General features: G+C 50.6%; 1 long non-coding RNA gene across 1 annotated transcript in view; it reads left to right on the top strand.

Annotated features, from left to right (window-relative positions):
• The first annotated feature begins 1,757 nt into the window (after positions 1–1,757).
• Positions 1,758–7,560, top strand: part of LOC109313167 — a 19,970-nt gene continuing 14,167 nt past the window's right edge. Inside the window, exons 1-2 of the long non-coding RNA XR_002101977.1 lie at positions 1,758–1,767; positions 5,825–5,827. This is a non-coding gene — a long non-coding RNA (uncharacterized LOC109313167). The remainder of the gene's footprint in view (positions 1,768–5,824; positions 5,828–7,560) is intronic.

Genomic DNA, 7,560 nt, shown 5'->3' with positions numbered 1-7,560 from the left:
GAGATTGCCTAGTAAGAGGCATCTGGTAGGGGTAAAACAGGGCCCACCTGCTGTCCACAGAATCTATGAGATTTACCTCTGAACCTACCCCCCAAAAAAACGACCATTGTATACATTCAGTCCAGCTGTGGATGGCTCTCCAGACTCCGCATCACTAAGTGAAGCAAGTTTAGATCTCATTATGCCTTGACCTATTGTATTCCTCCTATATTATAGACTCAAAATTCAACTTTTCTATTCCATTTGGTTAAAAACAAAAACAAACAGGACTTTGGCCCTGCCCTGGGATATTTCTTCACAGAGACAGCTTTGTGTCCCTCAAAACCCTCCTGAACAATACAGTGTGCAAAGATGGATAAGATGGATGGATACCTCATATGTATTCTCATCAGAAAGGTTCCTATTATACACTAGGCAGAGCACAGCACTCCAACAGCCACACACTATTACAAGGTAAAAATATAAGCAGCCATGAACTGTTACTTGTAGCAAGCAAAATCCATGCTGCAGCAGCAGAGATGTCTCTGGTTTCTATGACACACTAGCATTGGAATATTAATCTGGAAGAGATTTCTCCATTGTACTCAGAGCTACAATACACAGATTCTGCAGCCTTCTCACTTGGGAGCCAGGCTTACATCACTTCTCTAATGCCAGGAGACAAGGTAGAAGCAGAGAGCAGGACGGGCCAGGTCAAAAGGTTTAAATCTGGTCTCCCCATAAAGTTTATTAGATGGATACTGACTTTTTTCACAGCACCAATACATCCATCCTCTGTGGACAAACTGGGCAAGAAACCAATGAACCAGAAGTTTGGGGTCAGGCAGGAAGGAGCCCCTTATGATGCCTCCATTCTGGGCATCTGCAGCTCCAGAGGGAAATTAATACAAGTCCTGCCGGTGGCACATGGCCATCCCGTGTCCCATTTCACCAGTCGGAGACCAGCAGTCAGAGAAGAGGGCTCAGGGGGAACAGCTGCTTCAAGGAGAGCTGGTAAAAATTTCCTGTGCTGACTGGCAGTGTTTTATTGGTGACACCTTTGAATGGACCAACTGCTAAGTGCATTTTGTCCGAAAGCTTATTTAACACATTTCCTGTTCCATCCTGGCTGCAAAAACATTCCAAATTGGCTGTGCTTGACAAAGCCTCTGTACTTCAGGCCTGCAGTTATTTTGCAGTATCCCAAAGGACCCTTAGGGGGCTCAGTCAGCCTGCCTTTGGAGGGTGTCTAACTGAAATAAAGGTCACGTTAAAAATAATAAAAGAAATGTATCCACAGTAGGTTTGTTTCCTGTGTCACGTTTGCTCCTACTGTGCTTGCGTTTCTTCTGTCACTGAATAAGGATTCATCCGGGACTGCTACAGGTCTAGTCTCGCCAGGCAGCAGCAACTCCCAGTGGCCAACCAGTAGCACCTGCTGCAGCTCTTCAGTATCAAGGACTGGTGTCTCACCTGCCACACTTCGATGGAATAACTCCTATGGGAGGTGTCCCAAGCCTTGGAGTAGTGTAGCAGAGCTCTCAGGTGCCCTGCCTGAGAGCAGAAATGGCTCGGGAGAGACCCCTAGTGGCGGGAAGGGAGAAGCACAACTGCCAGTCACCAGGACTGTGCAGGTGCTAGTTGCCCTAGCAACTGGGGAAAACCTAGAGCCAGGAAGGAGCGGAGCTTATCCCTTCTTAAGTCCAGGCAGAAGGCCAGGAGGGCAGTTCCCTTCTGGCAGCTGGAGAAGCAGGAGCTCTGCAGTGGAGCTGAGCTGAGTCTAGTCAAGTAGACCGACCGATTGAGTAGCTGCATCATGTTGCAGGGTAGGAAGAACCCTGGCTGGGAGGCTTGGCAGGAGAGACAGGTGGGACTGGATTGTATGTTATAGCCGGCGGGCTTGTTGTTGTGTTACAGCCGATTGGCTTATGGTTCTGTTTAGTTATGGTTAACCAGAGGACCGGGTGAGGCTATAAGGGGTTGAAGGAAGCCTCATGGGAGCCCCACGATAGCGGGGGTCTCCTGGCACCAAAGGGGGTGCAGCTTTGTGGAGGGGCACATTGGCCCAGTTAGGCTGCCCCGAGCGAGGGGGCAGCCAGGAGCCCCGAGCGAGGGGGCAGCCAGGAGCCCCGGAGTAAAAAGGGGGCAGTGAGGAGTCAGGAGGACAAGAGACCCTGGAGCTGAAGGGGGCAGCGAGGAGCCTCAGAGCCAGGGGGCGGCCAGGAGCCCCAAGGTAGGGGGCGGCAGGAGCCCAAGAGTAAGGAGGGGCAGCAAGGAGCCCCGAGAATGAAAGAAGGGCTGAGACTTAGGAACATGGCCCATGTTAGGTCAGGCCAACAACATCCGCAAGGTGTGGGCTGCGGTGTAGGGGAGGAAAAGGAGCCGGATACAGCTCCCCCTGTCATTGGGGCGTATATAAACGGGCAGCCTCCTGCTGATTCAGATCATCTGTCAATCACAAGATCAAGGTGTGGCAGGTGAGAGTGATGCACAAATGCGGTTGGTTTCCTTGGAGGCGCGCAGAGATCACAGACACACAGACATCAGCCGGCACAAAAGGATGTATTTGCAAACAAGGTCAGAGTGGGGCATTGATGCCCAAACCAGCTTCTGACAAACTAATTGTGTTTGCAAGCGGAATTTATCTTCTCTCTCCTGAGCACGTGTGCGGACACCGGAACTCTTACAGCTACTTCCGTTTCATACAAGCATACATGTAGTTACATCATTACATACATCACATGTATAGTATAATTGGCTACTTAAGTATGCGGGGCGGAGAGGTAAATATGCAACAGTTCATTAAGCATGCTCAAAACCACAACAGTTCACTAACAGTTCATACCCCAAGGCCACAGGCAGTTGAATTCCAGCTTCTGTAATCAGCATGAGAAAGGCTAAGGCAAGTGAGGGGGAGAAAGGAGCCTTGGGCAGTATTTCTTTCTTATCAGGTGCAAGATCAAGCTGCGCATTTCCAACAATATTCCATTTCTAACAAGAGTAAGCAGGCGGTTGGCCCATTGCAGGAGGGCAGAGCTCCATGTCCAGATAGACTCCAAAAGTAAGACTCCTGCTACAAGTAATCTTTTCCTTTGGGGCCCCTGGGCTCTACCCTTTGTGCTTATCTAGATCTCAACTCTCTAGGTCTTGGCTTACTTCCTCTGGCTGCTATCCTCAGCTCTATGCCTCTTATCCTGGCCTTGGCTTCTTGGCAGCAGTTGCATGGCTGGGGACTTATCTCCCCCAGACCTAGATTCTAGACCTCTGACCCTCCAACCTCAAAGGGATTAACCGCCCGGGCTTTCCCAGCCCTCACCTCTTTTTCTTTCTCTGGCCCTAAAGGGGATTAAAACTCACAGGGCACTCTAAGGCATGGCAATGGGACTTCCAAACCTTCCTTCAAAGCTGCTCCTGTTGCTTCAGTTCCTACCAACCTGGCTCCAAATACTATTCCTCTGGGCACAACCAACTCAGTCACATGAACTTCAATCTTCCTCCTTCTGGGCCCACTTAAAGAGGAATAAATACATAAAACTCCTCTACTCTTATACCTCAGGGCTCCCCTTACCGTTCTTCCAGGTACTGCCATGAAGGGTGTGAGAGCTCTGCCTCCTTCCTGGCCAGAACTAGCATGATCTGTCTAGCCTGAGGACCAGTCTTTTCTTCGTGCAAGCCCCACCCTTTCTAGCCAGCCCAACCTATTGCCTAGCGGTTGCCCAGCTGGAACACAGTGGTTGCTCACTAGTCCCTGCAGCCCTGCCAGTTGCCTACCCTTTGACTGTAATCTCTGCTTAAATCAGTCCCCCTAGGGCAGGTCTACTGGCAACTGCAGGCACCTTGTGTCTTCCCCTTTTTGCTGCTCCCCCCACCCCCACCCCCCATGCTTCTTCCTACTGGCCCTTGCAGCTGTCTTGTCTTCTTTGGAGCCCTCGGCCACAAAAACCCTTGCCCCAGTCTTCTCCCAGGAACAGGACAAGGATTCCCTGTTCCAAAGACCAGGCCAGGATGAATTCCCAAACTTCTCTTTGTTCAGTTATTTTCCTTAAGACATTGAGATGATCCAGTTCATGCCTGGGGTTAGTTGTCTTACTTTCCTTGATGAAAATGTATCTAGCTAAGCATATACCTGCCTTGGAGATACTGAGATCCTTGGAGATCCTGGCAAGTCAGCCAGCTTCCCTCAGTGGGTGCTCAGCTGTAAGGTAGTGCCGGGCTTTGCTTGCCCAAAGTTTGTTAGGAGTCAGAGTTTGGATGAGTGCAGGGCCAGGTTTGGCAGTGCTCTGCGCCTACCATGAAGGCCACGCTATCAAAAAGCCCAGCCCCCTTGAGGCACCTAAAGGACTAGGTTTTCCTTGGTTCTCAGCATCCAGCAGTATCCACTGTGGCACTCAGCAGTTGGAGCAGTTTGACACTCCCTTAGGCCAGGGACCTCATAAAACCAGTGAGTTTTTAGTTCCAGTTCTTTTATTATCCATGTGGAAAGCTTCTCACTACAGCAAACGCAACAATCACAGAGATAAAGAACAAACACAAAATCAAACATCTGGTCTTCCTTCCATCGCTGCAGGAGCAACACAGACCCTGTGCTTTTTCTGAAGCACCACTCTCTTCTACACCCTCAGCTTCCCTTCCTGGGAGCTTATAACTTCCTTGGAGCCAACCCATCTCCTCTGTCAGCTTAGCCCATGTTCTTAAGGAGGGATGCTATTATCCCCTGAACCTGCAACCCCTGAGCCCTGCACCTCAGTACACGAGTTTTCCCCAGCCCTGTATTGGAGCCTAAAGCAGAGTGAAAAGGTTACTTTCCATATCACCTTGTGCTGCTGCATAGGGGCTTGTTCTAATGCAGTTGTGTGGGGCTGGGGGTGCAATCACCACTTCCGTTGAGTGCCCCACTCTAGAACAGGGGTGGTCAAACTGCAACTCGTATGCAGTTTAAATGTGGCTCTTGAAGAAAGAGGCATAATGAAATAAAACATTCTGTGTCTGTCGGGACAAAGCCAAAGCAGCTTCCTAGGGAAGCTTCTGGTTCTGGAGTGAGTTGGTGGACTTGGGTAAGTGGCTTGTGCTCAGTCAGGAGTACCAGCTTAGTCACTCTTTCCCAGCTTCTAGGCAGCAAAAACAAATTCACTTCTGGGGTGTGGGAGACATGGGGCATAGCCCCTCTTGTGCCCACCTCACAGATTTCAGGGGCTACCCTCACCACAAAGTTGTTGGCTAGCCTGGGATGAGTCTCCTTCAGTCTCATTAGCTGAAGGTCTGCCAGTTTGCATAGATATGCATTTGAGCAGGAGCTTGCAGCTGGGTCTCTCGCATCCCAGTGGAGTGCCCCAACCACCACCTAGAAAGCATTTGCCTTTCTTAGGTGGCTTTTCACGTTCACTTTTTCTTTTTTTCCCCCTCTCGATTAGACCTGGAAAAACAGCCCAGGGCTGAGGCTTTTTCTCCCTTTAGTAGCTTCTTTGAAATGGGACATGATTCCCACTCCCAAAAGTTTCACATTTAAACTTGCATTTCCCAATGATACATGATTTCAGTACCAGCTCTAATTATTATATTCCCCATGTTTAAAAGTCTGGGTTTCTGCTGAGGGCTGGAATGTCAGTCTTTTTTAATCCTTGGGATTGTCATCTTTGGTTTTCTCTTTCTTTGTATATTAGGACCTTGGATTTGAATCTGGGATAGAAGAGCAATGCCTACTTCTATCAGAAAATGAAACTTGTATCTTTACTGTTTTATAACAACTTTTACATATTGACATTACACACTATACAGAGAGAACTCCACTGGCTTTTTCCCTCTCCCTCTTTGGCTGTAGAAGGCTGCTGCACTTAGCCACGTGCAGGAAGTCATGCAGCTTAGAGAACAGAGGCCACATTGCTCAGTTTATGTCCCAGTGCTGCAAAAGAAGGCAAAAAACCCTCCAGTAAGCCAGTGCCATATATGAGGGAGGAAGGGGAGGGAGGATTTCTTCCTGGCAGCTCGCAAGAGCCCTGAGGCACAGGACTGCCAAATAGCACCAACCATACAAGAGCTACCTTTGATACTTTAACCTGGGAGCACGAACTCATGACGCCTGCTCTTTGCCTCCACCACTTTACTTGGAAGAGATTTTTTTCTCCACCTTTAGTAGCTTGCCAAGCTACTTCTTTTGTTACCATGGAAATTTTTGATCCAGCTTATAAATAGTTAAAGTGATGTAATGACTGAAGTTGAGCACACACAACAGTACCTTTCAGAAGAAGCCTCCAGAACAGAAGTGGGCAAAATACAGCCTACCAGGTGACTGGATCTGGCCTGTGGCTGCTCCCACAGTGCTTTTTGTGGGGCCATGCCTAGCCTGCTCACGCTGGGGCAGCCTGCCTCAGGTTCCCAACAGGCTGGGCCCTGGTCAGCGTGCAGATTCTGGCTGGGCTGTTCCTGGTGCAGCTGCAGCCGGGTGCTACTCTGCACCCCCCGCCTCCAGTTGTAGCTTCTGCTTCTGATTTTGCCCCTCCTGCGCCACACTGTGCCGTGCCGGGTGAGCAGTTTCAGCCAAGTGGCTCCTACCCCAGTGCGCAGTGCTCTGGCTTCAGTTACCAGCTGCCTTATGGCAGCTGGGAGTTGGAGCCAGAGACCTGTGTTCCTGAGGCAGGAGCAAGAGGAAGAGCTGCTGGTAGAGATAGAGGGCACAGAACAGCACTCAACCAGTTGCAGCTGCACTGGGAACAGCCCTTTGGAAGCTGCTGCTGCACTGTGTCATGCCACACCACGCCACACTATTCTAGATGGGCAAGTGAACAGCTTCAGCCAAGTGGCTCCTGCCCTAGTGCTGGGGCTTTGGCTTCAGCTCCCAGCCACCTTCCCAGGAGCTGAAGCCAGAGTCCCACATGGTGGACATGAGCAGGAGCAGCGTCTGGCAGGTATTACTGCAGCCAGCCGGGTGCTGCTCTGTGTCCCACACCTCCAGCAGCACCTCCTCCTTCATGGAAATTTTTGAGCCAGGTTATAAAGCAAGAGTCTCCTGCATTGCACCACTCCTGGCAGGCACGTGGGGCTCCAGCCCTAGATCCCGGAACTGGCGGCAAAGGGTGCAGAGCAGCACCAGGCCAGATTGTGGGCACCAGCAGGAGTGTGGCGTAGGCTGCCCCATCGCGAGCAAGCAGGGCTTGGCCCCACGTGAAGTGCCACAGGGGCAGCATGGACCGCACCATCTGGGGGGAGCTCTGCTCCACGCACCCCCCTGCCTCCCCCCCTTCACCCACAGCAGGCTCCTGGGACCTAGCACCCAGGCAGCCCCACCTCCACACACACATATGCGCAACACCCTACACTCCTCCCCACACACTCGCCATACTTTTGTACAGTATTGCATCAGTATTACTGTGTGTATTTCCCATTCTGTACCTGCCTTGTCATTATCACCCTTTGTCCTTTTTATTTTTGTTTTCCTGTTGTTCCTAAAGAACTGTACTGCATCGTCCAGTTTTGGGCTCCACAATTCAAAAAGGATGTTGAGAAGCTTGAGAGAGTCCAGAGGAGAGCCACGCGCATGATCAGAGGTCAGGAAAACAGATCTTATGATGATAGGCTGAGAGACAT

Source organism: Crocodylus porosus, unplaced genomic scaffold, assembly GCF_001723895.1.
Source record: "Crocodylus porosus isolate Cpor-Errol unplaced genomic scaffold, CroPor_comp1, whole genome shotgun sequence".
NCBI classification, from domain to species: Eukaryota; Metazoa; Chordata; order Crocodylia; family Crocodylidae; genus Crocodylus; species Crocodylus porosus.
Note: the sequence above shows the minus strand (reverse complement) of the source record. Positions and strands in the feature narration are given on the sequence as shown.